General features: G+C 43.6%; 1 protein-coding gene across 2 annotated transcripts in view; it reads left to right on the forward strand.

Annotated features, from left to right (window-relative positions):
- PPP2R2C (protein phosphatase 2 regulatory subunit Bgamma) overlaps positions 1 to 15,709 on the forward strand; it is a 312,010-nt gene that overhangs the window by 96,166 nt on the left and 200,135 nt on the right. The window lies entirely within an intron of this gene.

The raw sequence follows: 15,709 nt of genomic DNA on the forward strand, positions 1-15,709 counted from the left end.
CTCCTGATCATTTCTTATAGAACAATAATATTCCATAGCATTAATAGACCATAATTTATTCAGCCATTCGCTCAGTTTCCAGTTTCTTGCCACTACAAAAAGGGCTGACACAAACATTTTTGCACATGTGGGTCCCTTTTCCTCCTTTAAGATCTCTTAGGGATACAGGCCCAGTAGAAACACTGCTTGGTCAAAGAATATGTCCATTTTGATAGTCCTTTGGACATAGCTCCAAATTGCTCTCCAGAATGGTTGGGTTGGATGAGGATTCCAAGAAAGACTGAAAAACCAGCCAGAATTATTGGAGCAGAGGGCTTATAAAGGGATAAATATGGAACTCAAGAAAATAAGGGTAAATCTTGGGAAGGTGAGGTAGGTGGCTAAAGCTCTTTGTATACTGTTGGATGACTTCCCCACTCAACTCTCCACCATCTCCCCCCTCCAAATTCTGGCAGGGTCAAGAATCAAGAGATCCTGGTTTGCATCCTCCTCGCTGGAGATGCTGATTTTATGTGACTTGCAAATCTTGTAAAGACTTGCACTCTCTCTCACTTAACCTTTATCTGCATTTTTCTCAGAAAATGAGTGGGAAGATGACTGTAGCTATTCTTAGCCTTGAAATGAATAAGTGACCAAGGAGAAAGGGAGGTGAGCACACACCAGAGAACTGCAGTTTAGAGACTTTGAACTGAGAAACCTTTCTTTTATATGTGTCATTGACTCTTTTGGCAGCCTGGTGAAGCCCCTGTACTCTTCATATAATGTTATTAAATATATCAAATAAAATACATAGGATTGCTAATGATGAAATAGTTATCAAACTATTTATAAAAATGAAATTCACAGACTCAGGTTTAGGACCCCAGATTAGAACCTGAGGGCAGAAGCAGAAGAGGGCCTTTGAGAGGTCTCTTATGGATTGCTAGCTTCCCTACAGGGACAAGAACTGGGATTTCAGCAAGCCAGAGAATCCCCAATGAGCAAGCTCCCTGTACCAATGAAGATGGGCATAAATTGAGAGTTGTCTAGAGTACCTAGAGGTTAAGTGACTGAGAGCTGTGGGGGTAAGGTTCTTTGAGACCAGCTCTGTTTACCACACCACACTGCCCCTTCCTATAGTCAAAGAAAAGGTGAGCCTCCATTGGAATGAACTGGAATGAAGAAAAGAACTTCTCTCCCCCAACTTCTCTGGAGCGATGTAGAAATTTCACTGAACCTTCCTTTCATGTCTCATCTTGGCTGGGGGTCAGCATTGGTCCACCTGATCCCTCAAAGATTCTTCTAAGGAGAGTACGTGTTCTCAAAAGTCCCTCTGAGTTGGAAAGTACTCAGTTGAGGACTCATTAATGAACTGGTGCCCCTCTTGGGGCAAAGACCAATCCCAGTGAGTCCGGAGAGGCTCATTGTCATAGGATCACGGATTCAGAGCTAAAAGAGACCTCAGAGAAGATCTGCTCTATGTCATCCCTTTCTAGACTGCAAAGCTAAGGCCCAGAGAGTTTAACTGACTTACTTGCACAAAGTCCTCCCCAAGGTGTGGAGAGAAGGGTGGGAATCCAGCTCCTCTGACTGGATTCCTCCATGCTGTCCTCAGTTTAGCTTCCAGGAAAGCCTGGGGCCAACCTCTCCCCTAAGTAAGAGGAGAAACACTTTAGAGATCATCTAATCACAGTTTCCATCCAATGGAAAATCACTCCATGACATCACTAGCAAGTAGTCCTTTACCTTCTGATTGAGCAGTTTTTGTGATCATTCATTCTACCCTGGCTCCCTTTCTGCATCAGCTCAAGAATACCTAGCTGTTAAATCAGAGCGGGGATTAAGGTCAATCTTTTAATCCCAAAGCCATTATCTAGGCTTTTAGGTAGGCATTTTATGTAGCCATTATGTGGGCTTTCCTACCATTTTAGTGGCTTGGTTTTATTCACCTTATCTTTGTATTTTCCTGCAACTGACCCAGTACTGGTTTTATCTGAGGATCAGACTGCTCTAAGTGGCCATTATTAACCCTCTGTCCCATGGTTTGGGTGCAAGACGCCTCATGTTTTTACATCTTCAGAGCAGCTCAGTTAGGCTTTGGGGAATCTGAGCATCTGGATCTTTTTCTTTGGAAGCCTTTCTGTGTTCCCTTAACTTATTCACATCCTTGGGTCGGTTTAGATATACTTAGCACTTTTACATCTTAGAGAGAACCACTGGAAGTCCGTAGAATAACTAACTCATCAAAAGCTGTACCTTTGACAACACCTTCCAAATACATCCTTTTCTCTCATACAAGTCTGTGTTGGAGGTCACGAGACGGCTAGCCAGTGGCTGTTTGCCTGCCATAGTAGGTGAGCAAAGGACCATGCTGTGGGTCTAGCTTTGAGCACGCGCAAAAACATGGAAACAATTTCATTATTCCATTTGCCTTTTTTGGCATAGAATATGGAGAATGGAGAAAAATAGATAAAGAAAATAGGCAGTATTTCTTTGTACTCCAGTATTAATACCATGAAACAGTCCCTTCCACACAACTTTAAATTATTTGTACATAATGGGACATTTTTGTAGAGGATGTTCCTTTTTACCCTCAGTAATAAGAGTTCATATGTGGGAGGAGCTTGACATCTTGCCAATAACAAACCACTAGGTAGTGCTGTGTTTTAATCTCAGTAATGATGGCTCATATTTATTCCCATTTGTATCATTTACAGTGGGTTTCTCACTGATCTCTTCGGATCCTTACAACATATGGTGAGACGATGGGAGTGGCTAGTTCTTTGACACTCATGATTTTAGAGAATTCTTTCCCACAACAACCCCGTGGTACAAGTATTATTGTCCCCACTTTCAGTGATAAACTAAAACTCAGAGAGTTTATGATGTATTTTTCTTAAACAAATGTGGAGTTACATTTTATAGAGATTATTTTCTCATATTATAGATGAGGAAACTGATAGAAGTTAAAAGACTTATACAAAGGTAACCATCACATTTCACGTTTCCTGACTCCAGCTCTCCAGCTGTCTGGGGGAGGGCCTCTGAGGGCTCCTAGTGCTGCCCATTGGTCTCCTTGGCTTGTACAGTACTACATAACATTTCTATCTCTCGCTATTTTCCGTCCTTTGCATGTGAATAACGCGTTGCCAACCTGGAGGCTTTGTAAAGAGTAATGACATTGTTGGGACCACAATGTCTCCCCAGAACAGTAATAAACACATGAATCTCAAACAAAGAAGCTGCTTCTCTCCTACCTTGGCTGCCCCGGTCTTCTGTGCCTTCTGCTTGGAGTTTCCTGATCTGGAGCAGCTGATTCCTCCCTCCTTTCTTTTATCTTCCACAGGCCACTTCTGCATCCTCCCCACTCCTTTTGGCAGTCATCTCCCTGTTTCACTGGCTCTATTAAAGAAAGCACAGAAATGATTGTGTTCGGTTACACTTTGGGCAACAAATGCACCCAAAGAGTAAATACTGGTGCCAAAGAATAAAGAACAAACCACTGTGAACTTGGACTTGGAAGGGACCTCAGAGGCTCTCTATATAATTTTTATTTTGTCTTTGTCTGTTAGCATGATGGCAACTCCTTCCCCCCCCCCCTTTTTTTTTTTCTTTTTGATTCTCTTGATCCATAGGGGAGGAAAAATCATCCCTCGGTTTCATTTTACATACGTCTATTTTTAAAATGTGTTTCTGAGGCAGTCGTGGAGAAGGAAATCTCCCTTCCTCCACCCCTAGCGATTGGTCATCAGGCCTCCCCAGAAAGTTATGTGGGCCTTTTTAGGCAGCCCCTTCTCCTTCTGGGCTGCCCTGATTTTCAGGAAGCTTTTCTGCATATCCAGTATCTGTTCTATCCCAGTGTGTCACCATTCCCTCCCCACCTCCAAGGCCAGGCAGGACACATGCAAATGCTCTTTCTCATCCCTTTCATATTCAAAATCAACCTCCCTGTTCCCTCAAAGTCATTTAATCTTAATCAAGAATTTGGAACTCTGCCTAGCAGGTCATAAAACTGTGCATGTACCTTTTTATCCAGCAATATTGTTTAAGTCTGTATCCCAAAGAGATATTAAAAACGGGGGTGCGGGGAGGGGAGGACCTGCTTGTACACAAATATTTATAGCAGCTCTTTTTGTGGTGGCTAAGAATTAGAAACTGAGGGGATGTCCAGATATTAGGGAACGGCTAAACAAGTTGTGTTGTATGATTGTAATGCAGTCTAATTTTGTTGTAAGAAATGACAAGTGGGGGCAGCTAGGGGGCGCAATGGATAGAGCACCAGCCCTGAAGTCAGGAGGACCCAAGTTCAAATCTGGTCTCAGACACTTAACACTTCCTAGCTGTGTGACCCTGGGCAAGTCACTTAACCCCAGCCTCAGAAAAAAGAAAAAAAAAAAGAACTGATGCAAAGTGAAGTGAGAAGAACTAGGTGAACATTGTGTAAAGTAACAGCAATAAAGTACAATGGAGAATTGTGAGTGACTTGGCTACCCACAGCAATTTAAAAATGGTTTTAAAACGATCCAAGACAATCCCAAAGGACTCATGATGAAAAATGCTACCCTCATTTGGATATATGCTATTTTCTCTTTCCTTCCTTCCTTTCTTCCTTCCTTCCCTCCCTCCTTTCCTTCCTTTCTTTCTTCCCTTCTTCTTTAGTTCTTTCTCTCCTTCCCTCCCTCTCTCCTTCCTTTTCCCCTTTCTCTTTCCTCCCTTTCTTCCCTCCCCCCTCCCCTTTTTCTCCCTCCCTTTCTCCCTTCCTTCCTATCTCCCTGACTTTCTCCTTTCCTTCCCTTCCTTCCTTTCTCCTTTAGTTCTTTCCCCCCTTCCCTCTCACCCCCCTTTCCTACAATCAGAAAATGTGATTTCAATCCAGCCTCCGATTCTTACTGGCTTGTGATCCTGGACGAGTCACTTAATCTGTTAGTTTCAGTTTCCTCATCTGTAAAATGAGCTGGAGATAAAATAGTCAAAGCACTCCAGTAACTCTTCCAAGAAAATTTCAGATTTGGTCACAGAGAGTCAGACATAATTGAGATAACCGAACAAGCACCCCCTCGGGCCCTTACCCCAAAGGAACACAGAATTTACTTGGGATTTAAGACATACACAGGAAGGGGAAATCATGCCGGAATGGTGATCTAGCACTCTCTCACTGGACTCCCATAAGCCCCTAGCAATGCCAGGATTACTAGCACACCTTTCCAGTTGGGGAAACGAAGGCCAGAGGGGAATCCACTTTCCCACTGCTACCAAGAGCCGGACTTCCTGGTTTCCAGCTGAGGCTGTTCCTGTTTTATTACTCAGGCCCATGGAGAACACCTCCTGGAGGTGCTGTCTGTCAGAAGCCAAGAGAGCACTGCCTTGTGGAGAGGGCCGCTGGAATAAGGTTTGACTTTGGAAGCCTGAGTTGGGATTTCACATAATTCACTTACTCCTGTATGTCCTTGAGTTCTGATCTCTCCCCCTCAATGTCCTCATGTGGACTCAGAGACCTCCTATCCCTTCTAACTCCCATGATTTCATATGATTCTATAAACTGCTGTATCCACAAAGGTCTGGTATGCTCAGGAACACTCGTCACTCCCTAATTTCCTTCCTTGAAGTGAGCAGGAGTTCAGTTTGGATCTGAGGGGAAAGAGGTGAGGACCAAGTTCCTCCTTACGTAAATTGGGGTAAAAGAGCTTCCCCAATTTGGGGGTGCTGTAGTATAGCACAAATTACACCGCATATACTTTACCTCCCCCCCATGAATTCTAAGACAATGACAGTGTCCTGGGTCTTCTTCAAACAAGACATTGTGGGTCCCTGGCTTTTGATTGCCTGTTTCCCATGTAATGCTCTCCCTCTTCCCCTTTGCCTCTGACCTTCCATGGCTTCCTTTAAGACTCATCTCAGGTCCACCTTCCACAGGAGGGCTTTCCCATGCCATCCACTGCTAGTAGCTCTCCACTCCATATGTTGTGACTGTCAATAGTGATCTGCACACTGCCTCACCAAATAAACCGGGAGATCCTTGAGTAAAGACTGGGGAGCTCTGGGGAGGAACGTGATCCTGGCACTTGTCGGTACTTAGCCAACGCTTGTTGGTTGGCCATCTGAATGGATGCTTGAGTCTTTGCAGGGTTAAGTGATTCTATTCCTACTGATGTAGGATGGGCAAGGTTTTTGAAAATAGAGAAACTGAGCAAACAGAATTAAAACAGTCACCTGGCATGAAGTGACTTTCTCCCCTCCTCCAATCTGTTCAATTTGAGAATCTAGGGATAAGATAAAGAAGATTTTTCTTAGCTGCTGCTCCTCAGGCCTCTTTGCTTTCAAATTGCCTTTGAAGGAGCTTTTCCTATGGTTGGACACTCCTGGTCTGCCAGGTTTAGGGAGCAGAGCCCATCTGAGTAAAATGTCACCAGGATTTGGAGGAAACAGCTTTGTTTGAGCCCTGGCTATCTCTGACTTCCAGAACTCAATATTTCTTGAATATCACTGTTTCAGACGTGGGCTGAGCTGGAGGGCTTCTCTCGACTTTCCTGGAGGGAAAGGTTTTCACTCATCTGTGAGGACGTGGGCCACATGGAGCTTATGTAGCTTTCCAAGTTAGAAACATTCCCACCTTGTAAGCAGCCTCAAGTGTTTGGCTGAGTACAATTTAGCCAATATTTGCTGAAGAGCCCACTGGAGTGGGTATATTCTGAAGTCTTCCTTTGATGGCTCAGGGCCTTGAAAACCATTATGGTAGAATTCAAGCACTGACAGGTCTGACCAGGCTGAAGAGACTGATTACTGGCTCCACAATGGCTCTGTAATCCCAAGGCCAGGCCACTCAAGTCTCCCTTCTTTAATTGGGTGAAACCAGTCAGTATCTGAAGCAGAATTCAGGCTCGTTTGCCTAATTGTAAGTCCAGGGCCAGCGTGGCCCAATGGACAAAGCACTGGCTCTAGATTCAGAGTCTGTGGGTTCAAATCCCACCTCTCTGTGCTTTCAGCCCTTGTGATCTAAGACTAATCAAGCTTCTGTTTCCTCAATTGTACAATGAGAGAGTTGGATTCCATGGCCTCTGAGATCTCCTTTTCTCCCTCATTCTTATGATCTGTACAATACATGGATTGGATTACGGCTTCTTCAGTCTCTTTTATCAAAAAGCTGGTCAATGGGGGAGAAATAGGAACATATCAATTCATGATTAAGGTCTACTAAGGCCTTGTCAGGGACTGCAATCTGTGCTGGGGAAGGGGCCACTCCCACCAGTGGAATTACATCCCCTAGAAGGACCAAAGGATGAAGGATGCCAGCGAGTAGACAAAGCTCCCAGTTCTTTGTGGGGGTGGGAAGCGCAAGCTGTTTCCCTGTGTGTCCTCCCTTTCTTGGCAAGATCCCTCTGGTTTGTTCATGCCACGGCCACCTCAGAGACCGCAGCCGTCCTTGAAGGCAGTGGGTAGAAGAGTCTTCCCTCTTTCCAGGTCCCCACATGACCATTTTTCATCTGGCATGCCTTCCTGCTGCTGTGACCTTTCCTCTCCACCTAAACACCATGTGGTTTGGAGGTGCAGGAGCTGTCTCCCCTCATCCCTGGCTGCAGGGCTGCTTCTGAACAGCTGTCTTCTTGCTATCATGCTTTGACTTTTACATCCATGATACTATTCTTTGCTTTCCTTTTGTCTGCGTGTATTTGTGTGTGTGTGGGGGGGGGGTGGATGGGGTCGTATACATATACCCCTAGTGTACATATATGAAAAACTTTGTCTCTTCAACTAGATAGTAATGAGTGCAAATGTTATGATTATTTTTAGCTGAGGAGACAGGATCACGGAGGTTAAATTGCTTGATCAAAGTCATACAACTAGAAACTCTAGACCTTTTGAACGAGGGGGTAGAATCTCAGGCAGCTATTTTAATCACAGGCAAGCTGTTGGTGAAGGGCCATCATCACCCTGTTTTCTTTATCTGCAATGTGACTCCCTGGCCAGGGAGAAAACAGCACACACAAAGTGCCCGAAAGGGACACTGCCAGACAAAGTGTCCTACTTCCTCCTGGAAGGCAGCACAGGACACAGGAAGAAGAAAACTTCTTCAAAACTGCAGACAACGCAACGTCTCCTTCCTGAGCTCAGAGCTAGCTAAATTAAGCTCACTTCTCTCTTTTTGTGGCTGCCCCCGGCTTCCTTCAATCCCTGCTAAAGCTCACCTTCCATTGGAGGTCTGTCCCAGTCTCCCTGCATTCTAGTGCCTCCCTCCTATGAATCATTTCCAACTGATCGCCTGCATGACTTGTCTGCACCTAGCCACTTACGTGTTTTCTCTTCCCCCCTCAGTCCTCCCTTTAGACTATGCTTCTCAGGGGCAGGATTCTCCAGCTTTCCCTGAACCTCCGACGTTTATCTCAGTCCCTGGGACAGAGAAGGTACTTAATTAACATTTTCTGACAGACAGACAGAAATATCGAGTTCAGTCAGAATATCCGCTAAGAGCTAGTAAGCTGTTACTCTGTTCCGGGTGCTGGGCGTACAAAGACATGAAACAAAGCGCATATTCCATCAAAGGAGACACACACAGATGTATACTCACACCCACCCTTGAATAAATAGATGCACACATGGAAATAAAGCTGCACACACATAGCTATAAGTACACACAGCATGGATACCAGCAACAGAAGGTATCTACATCTATGATACTTTGAAACGGAGGACACTAGGAACTGGGGGAATCAGGAAAGGCGTCGTCAGGTCCATGGTGATACTTGAACTGTGTTTTGGCGGAAGAGAAGGATTCAGTGAGACTGCCACAGGATCAGGGAGTGTCTTCCAGATGATGGAGACATCCAGTGCAAGGCCATGGCGTGCCAAGGTAAGAGGGACCTGGAGAAGGACAGTTTGGCTGTTTTGGGTTGGTCAGTAGTTGTGTCTGACTCTTCATGACCCCATTTGGGGGTTTCTTGACAAAGCTACTGAAGTGGTTGGCCATTTCATTCTCCAGCTCATTTTTACAGATGGGGAAGCTGAGGCAATCACAGTTAAGTATCTTGCCCAGGGTCCTGCAGCGAGCGAACGTCTAAAATCAGGTTTGAATTTAGGAAGATGATTTCCTTTCTCCAGGCCTGGCATTCTGTGCGCTCTGGTGCCATCTCCCTGCCCATATTACTGTTATTCCCTTCCTTAAAAGTCCCAGTGCGGAAGTCACCCCACATGCTTCTGGGTGTTTAGCAGATTGCATATGCGCATTTCACTTGTCCTTTCCCTTCCCTCCCCCAACAGGGTCCGTATCATCAACCTGAAGGGTCTTGGATTCAGCTCATATAGACCTAGAAGGGACCGTGGAGGAACCATCTAATCTGATCTGCTCACTTGTTTAATGAGACAAGTACATAGAAAGAGCTTAAGTGATTTTGCCAAAATCGACAACCTAGGAACTATTAAAACTGGGGGGCTCCATGTTCTCTATCCACCCAGTGCTCTTTTCAATGCATCTCCCCATTTTTTCCATTTCTAATATGGCTGTCTCTCTTCTATTTCAACATCTGATGTCTGTGAAAAAGGGGGCGTCTTATCTCCTGAGTTAGAGGAGAAGCTAATTGCATTTAGGGACCCCATAGTCTATGCTCTTTGGTCTCGTCCTTGGTGCTAAGTCCAGACTTCAAGACCCCAGTATTTGCCAAGTGTGGATTTCGAAAGTTCACAGGTAGGATATGGATATTCCCCTCATTAAAAAGTCGTGTCAGTTTAACGGAGACAGAAGGCTCCTGGCAAAAAATTGTGTACAAAAACTTACTGTTGACTCTCATAAGGAGGACAAAGATCAAGAATTGATGTTGCCACATGAGGAGCTCACTAAGGAATTCTACCAACTTAGGTCATCTAGCATGAAAAACCCCCTAACCCTCACCCTTTCTCTGCTCTGTCCCACTAAATGCAGCACCAGTATTTTGTCTCCCGATGCTCCACCCTTCTCCCCCCCTGCCCAGCGTCTGGTAGCTCCAAGGGCTTCAGAAACATTATCGAATGAGCAAGAGGAAGAATGATGGCTCACATTTGGGGAATGAATACGAAACTTTATGTTATGCAATGTGTTTTTTCTCACCAGAATCCTGTGGTTTAAGAAGTACAAGTGATAGCCACATTTTATAAGCTCAGAGAGTAGAAATCTGCCTGTTCCCATGGCTAATGAGCAACAGAGCTGAGGATCACCCCCAAGTTTTTGTAGCTCATAATGCATCAGACTACATATTGAATTATCTCCTTGATTTGTTTTATTTTTTAAATATCTCCTCTGGGTTTATAATCAACATATAACCAATGAAATTAAACCCAGACACTAAATTCACCCATGAATGGACGAAAGCTCAAGGACAGCTCACTGAGGAATAAAGACAGAAAAGATCTATCTAGCTCAGAGCATGTCTTCTGTTTTGCTGTGGGAGGATTCTATTGCAGGAGTTGAGGGGAGGAGATCATGGATTTTTAATTTGAAGCATGTGAACTTTTCAGGAAAAAAAAAAAAAACTACTTTGATAACTCTATTTCATTGTGATTTTTTACAAAGGAATTAGAGTAGGTAATGAGGAAACCAATTTCATTCTGATTAATATTCTTTGTAATGTTATACATTTTATTTTGGGCCTTTAAAAGAATCATTCAAAGAGGCTGCACGGTCATTCATGAGGTCCTCTATTAGAAACAAGAGCCTTGCTTTGAGAAGGTTAGACTAGAGCATGGATTCTTCCTGGGTCTGGTGTCATGTACGCTTCTGGTGGAGTTGAGTGGAATCTGTCACCCCCTTCTCAGAATCACGTTCCTAAATAATTGAAAACAGGGTTAAATTTCAATTAGAGGTTAGTGAAATTGAGATGGAGTTTTTTCTCTTTCCACGTTCTAAAACCCCTGAAATCTAGACCTGGATTCAGACCTCAGGTCGGACAGCCCTGGATTAGGGGGTGTCTGGGGGTCCCTAACAATTATAGAATTCTCTGACCCAGGGTAGGCAACTCTTTCAAGCCAGCATCATGAGTTTCTTGGTGGGTGAGAATTACCCGAGGGGTATACTGGGAACCGTTTCCACCAGAGTACAGGGTGGGCCACCAGGTGTTTGGAACAGACACGCAGAAACTTGAGTGGAGGGCAGACCCAGTACACAGGTGTGAACGTGGCTGTCTCTAATGGATGTACAAATTCTGCTGCCTAAAGTGTATGTGCCGATGTGTGGGGGGGAATCTTTTGGACTGTGCTCTTTCCGTTCCTTGAGGTTTGGGGGTGGCCAAGAATACGATGACTTGAAATGTCCAATTTCTTATTCGCCTTCACTGGTCTGAAACGGAAGCCGTAGAGGTGCTGGTGTGATGTCTAGCTTTTGTCAAAGGAGAGAGACCTTTGGAATATGAACTAGATCTCAAGGCTGTGAGGGATTTCAGGGTTTGGGGCCACTGAGATGATAATCTCTGTGATGCCCAAGAATCACTCATCTTATTTGGGGGAAGAGAGTTGGAAGTCGCTACAAAGATTGTATTTATATTGGATGGAATTAATATTCTATTCTTTGGCTTAAAAGAGACCTTCTCAGACTGTCCCTTGTCAGCCTTAGCTCTAAGGCTTCCCCAGTCTGGAAGTTTGCTCCTTTTGCTAACTTGGCTCTCCGCTAATTCCGCCAGAGGCAACACAGGACTTTGTGAACATGCAAGGTATGCAGGGCTGGGTCTGAGGAATAAATCAAAATCTCACCGAGATGGCTGATTGTGCGCTGGTCCAACAAGTCTTGAAAAGGAGCTTTCATGAGCCATTGAAATTCAATTCAACAAACATTAGGCACCTTCTCTGGGGAAAGTACTACATGGAAAACCAGGAGTGCATGGCATTATAATACATTTTTATCATGCTCATACAATGTCTAGAATATAAATCCCCAACAATCTGAGCTCTAAAGATGGAGTGGAATGACGTGGAGGATCGTGAGTTCCTGATTACTAGGGAAGCACTTTTTGGGCTTGTAGTCGGTGGATTCCTGCTCAGGTAGCAGGTAGACTAGATCAAGGATGTCAAATTCAAATAGAAATGGTGCAGATTGCCTTAAAGCACCCTAACATAACACTATGATATGGATAGTGACAAGGAAGACTTGTGCCTATAGAAAGCTTTTCATTGTATCATATTGTAATGGATCAGGTCAACAGTGCTGTAGTGAGGGAAGAGAGAGGAAGAGAAATGGCCTAGCCTGTTTGACTAGCGTGGAGCCTTAGACGGTGAATCCAATTCAGCAGACTTTGTCATACGGTTCTCTCCCAGACACTAGGAAGAATACAAAATTTAGATATGACCTTATGTGACTGGAATCATGGAACTGAAGGGGGATTGGGAAAGGTTTCACGTAGAAGGGTGTACTGGAGATGAAACCTGAAGAAAACTAGGGGTTCTGAAAAGCAGTGGTTAAGTGGAAGATCATTCCGGGCATGGAGGACAACAGATGCAAAGATTCATGGAAGGAGCAGTAAGCAGATCAGGCAACTGGACTATTAAAGAGTGGATGGGAGTAGTGTCTAAGAAACCTGCAAAAGCAGAAAGGGCTCAGCTTGGGGAAAATGGTGAATGACAGAAAGAGAAGTATATGTTTCCCTCTAGAGGAAACTGGCCTTTGAGGGAGAAGAAGCGGGGGGGGGGGGGGGGTAAACATTTAATTTCAGAAACGAACTTTGGCTTTGTGAGAGGGAAGAAGGAAGGAGGCCAACAAAAACTGAAGGAAAATGGGATGAGACAGTGTTTGCCCTTCAGCGAAGGGATTGTAGATGCTCTTTCCAACAATGGAGAGCGTCCCAGAGAAGAGTCTGCCTACGGGGACCAAATCATAATTGCTTATATGTATGGAGGGAATTGCACTGAAGTGTATGGCTGTTGCCAAAACAGCTCACCTATAGACCACCCTCTGTAGTGAGGTGCACTGGGTCAGAGGTATAGCCTCTGGTTGAACGTGTATCAGGGATATTTATTATCATTACAGTGATTGTGATTATTAATAATTGCCAGAATTTATATAGTTCTTTACAAATACCCAATAAACATTCTGTCATTTTTGTCAATAACCTTGGAAGTCTGTGCCTTTCCTATCCCCATTTTACAGATGAGAAAACAAGGTCAATTGTTTCTCAGGGTGATCTAGCTGGGATTTAAACTCCAAGGCTGCAGCTCTCTCCCCTCTATTTTCTCAAGAAACCGAAGAAACATTTTTGGTCATCATAACACTTGGTCATGAAAATCCACCGATGCTTTGTGGCTCAGTGGCCTCCTCAAGAGTTTCCTTAAAAACAAACAAACACTGCTTCTTGAAGGTGATGACTTTATGAAATATTCAGGGTTTCTAGAGATTCAGACTGCTTTCTTAAATCACATAGGAAATTATAGTAGTGATAATGCAGGGAGAAGGGTTATTATTATAAGTAATTCTAAAGGCTACACATATTAGCAACTAATAATTCAAAAATCTAATATCTGTTTCAAGTGAACCTTGAAAGCTGGGGGTGCTTAACCTTTTTGATGTCAGTAATGCTTCAGAGATCTGGGAAAGCTTCTGTAATTTCTCAGAAGTATTTTTAAATGCATTAACATAGAAGACAAGGATCACAAAGGATATTGATTATTTTGTAACTCAGTTATCAAAATATTTTAACACACAATCTCTACCTAGGTATATGATAGAAACCTTTTATTTTATTTTATTTTTTTTAACAAGAGTAGTCTTACCAACCAGTTCATAAATTATCATAGAGGCTAACTGTTTCTAGCTTCTAAGGATTATGACCATTTTATTTTTCTTCTGCTAGTCCTAAATGAGTGCCATGATGTATAGAGAAAGAAAAATTAACGACTGTTCCAGTACTTAGTACACAGTAGGCATGAAGAAAACATTCACTTAATAGAAAAAAAACAATGAAAGATACAGTAAAAAGGAATTAAAATTCAAGGTAGTAGTTTCAACAGAAATTTCAAAAGGGAGTCTTACTATCAATATACCTTAATTAAAGATCACAAAGGCAGGCAGGATGACTACTAGTAGTCCCATTTTGAAGCTGAGGCTCAGAAGAATGAAGCCATACAGTGAAACCAGTTTTGAACCAGGCATCTCCTCTTGTCAATGCAATCTTCAAGAATCATGATTTAGCCTCCAGCAGAAGACCTTTAATGATCAAGAAGCTGTCCATCCTTTTAGGTAGTGTGGGGCCAGAGGAGTCAGGAATTCCTGAGTTCAAATTCCAGCTCAGATACTTATTAGTTGTGTGAGCCTGGGCAAGTCATTTACATTCTGCCTGCCTCAGTTTACCTCACAGAATTATTGCCGAGGATCAAATGAGACAATATTTGTAAAGTGCTTTGTAAACCTAAAGATGGTGCATACATGCTAATTAGTGTTATTATAATCCTTAGATCCAGCCTAAATAAGCTTCTCCATAATCTCAGTTCATGATCTCTCTTTCTGCCCTTTGGGGTCAAGTGGAAGGTGTGAACCAAGAAGATTACCTTGTCTCAAGTTCTGGCCCATGACATCAGTGAGAATCCTAACAGACAAGTCCTTTTTTTTTTTTTTTTTTTTTTTTTTTTTGCCTCCACAAGACAATCCTTCTACCTTTTTTTTTTTTTTTTTTTTTGGATGAGGCAATTGGGGTTAAGTGACTTACCCAGGAAGTGTTAAGTGTCTGAGGTCAGATATGAACTCAGGCCCTCCTGATTTCAGGGCTGATGCTCTATCCACTGCACCACCTAGCTGTCCCTTAACCCTTCCAACTTAATTGAAGTTAGAAGTCATGTCTTCTGACTTAGCTGGGTACCCTACTCTGGACATGCTTATTTGGCATCTTACAGTACCCAGGAGTTAGGGCAGTGTTGAACCTGCGATGGGAGTACCGGCACAGAATGTCTCAGCTCCCTCATTCTGGGCACTTTCTATCTTTGAAAAATAGATTTTTATTGTTTTTATCTTGCCTCCATTTCTACTCCCCCCACTCCCTGCTCTGTCCCAGATAGCTACCCTTAATAACAAAGAGTCTGTGTTAGGTTTTCTTTCTCTGTGACACGGTTGATCCAGACGGGCTTTAGAATTTACTAATGCCCCCACCCCACCCCCAAGCCCAAATCTTTTTCTTGACAGCCCTTTTTGGGATTTGTATAATTAACTCCCTGGACCCAGAAGAAGAACTTTTGCATTTATTTCTCTCACAGGACAGACCATTGCATTCCCTCCCCTCATCATTCTAGCCAGCTGAGATTTGGAGTAGGGGTCTCTGGAGTATATCTGACAAATTCTCTTCTTTTCTTTGTGTTGTCCGCAAATAAGTATGTGACTCCCCATCCTCCTCTGGACTATAGTATTTTTATCAGTCATTAACCTCCTAGGTAGAACTAGCTGAGCCAGGGTCTGAGCCAGATGCCTGAGACCTCTAGTAGAGACTCTTTAATGGTGAGCTCAGCGGTCAAGGAAAATCCCTTATGGGAGATTTTATCCAGTGCCTCGTTAAAGCTTCACTTACCCACCAAGAGCTGTCAACAAAGGAAATGAGGTTTAGGTGAGCAACCTCCCTGGGCCCATTTCCTCATTTTTTTTTTTTTTTTTTTTTTTGGCTGAGGCATTTGGGGTCAGGTGACTTATCCAGGGTCAAAAGTGACTGGGTAAGTCAGTGTCACACCCCTAGGAACTATTAAGTATCTGAGGCCTGATTTGAACTCAGGTCCTCCTGTCTTCAGGACCAATTTCCTCATC

Source organism: Sminthopsis crassicaudata, chromosome 6 (assembly GCF_048593235.1).
Source record: "Sminthopsis crassicaudata isolate SCR6 chromosome 6, ASM4859323v1, whole genome shotgun sequence".
Classification (NCBI taxonomy): domain Eukaryota; kingdom Metazoa; phylum Chordata; class Mammalia; order Dasyuromorphia; family Dasyuridae; genus Sminthopsis; species Sminthopsis crassicaudata.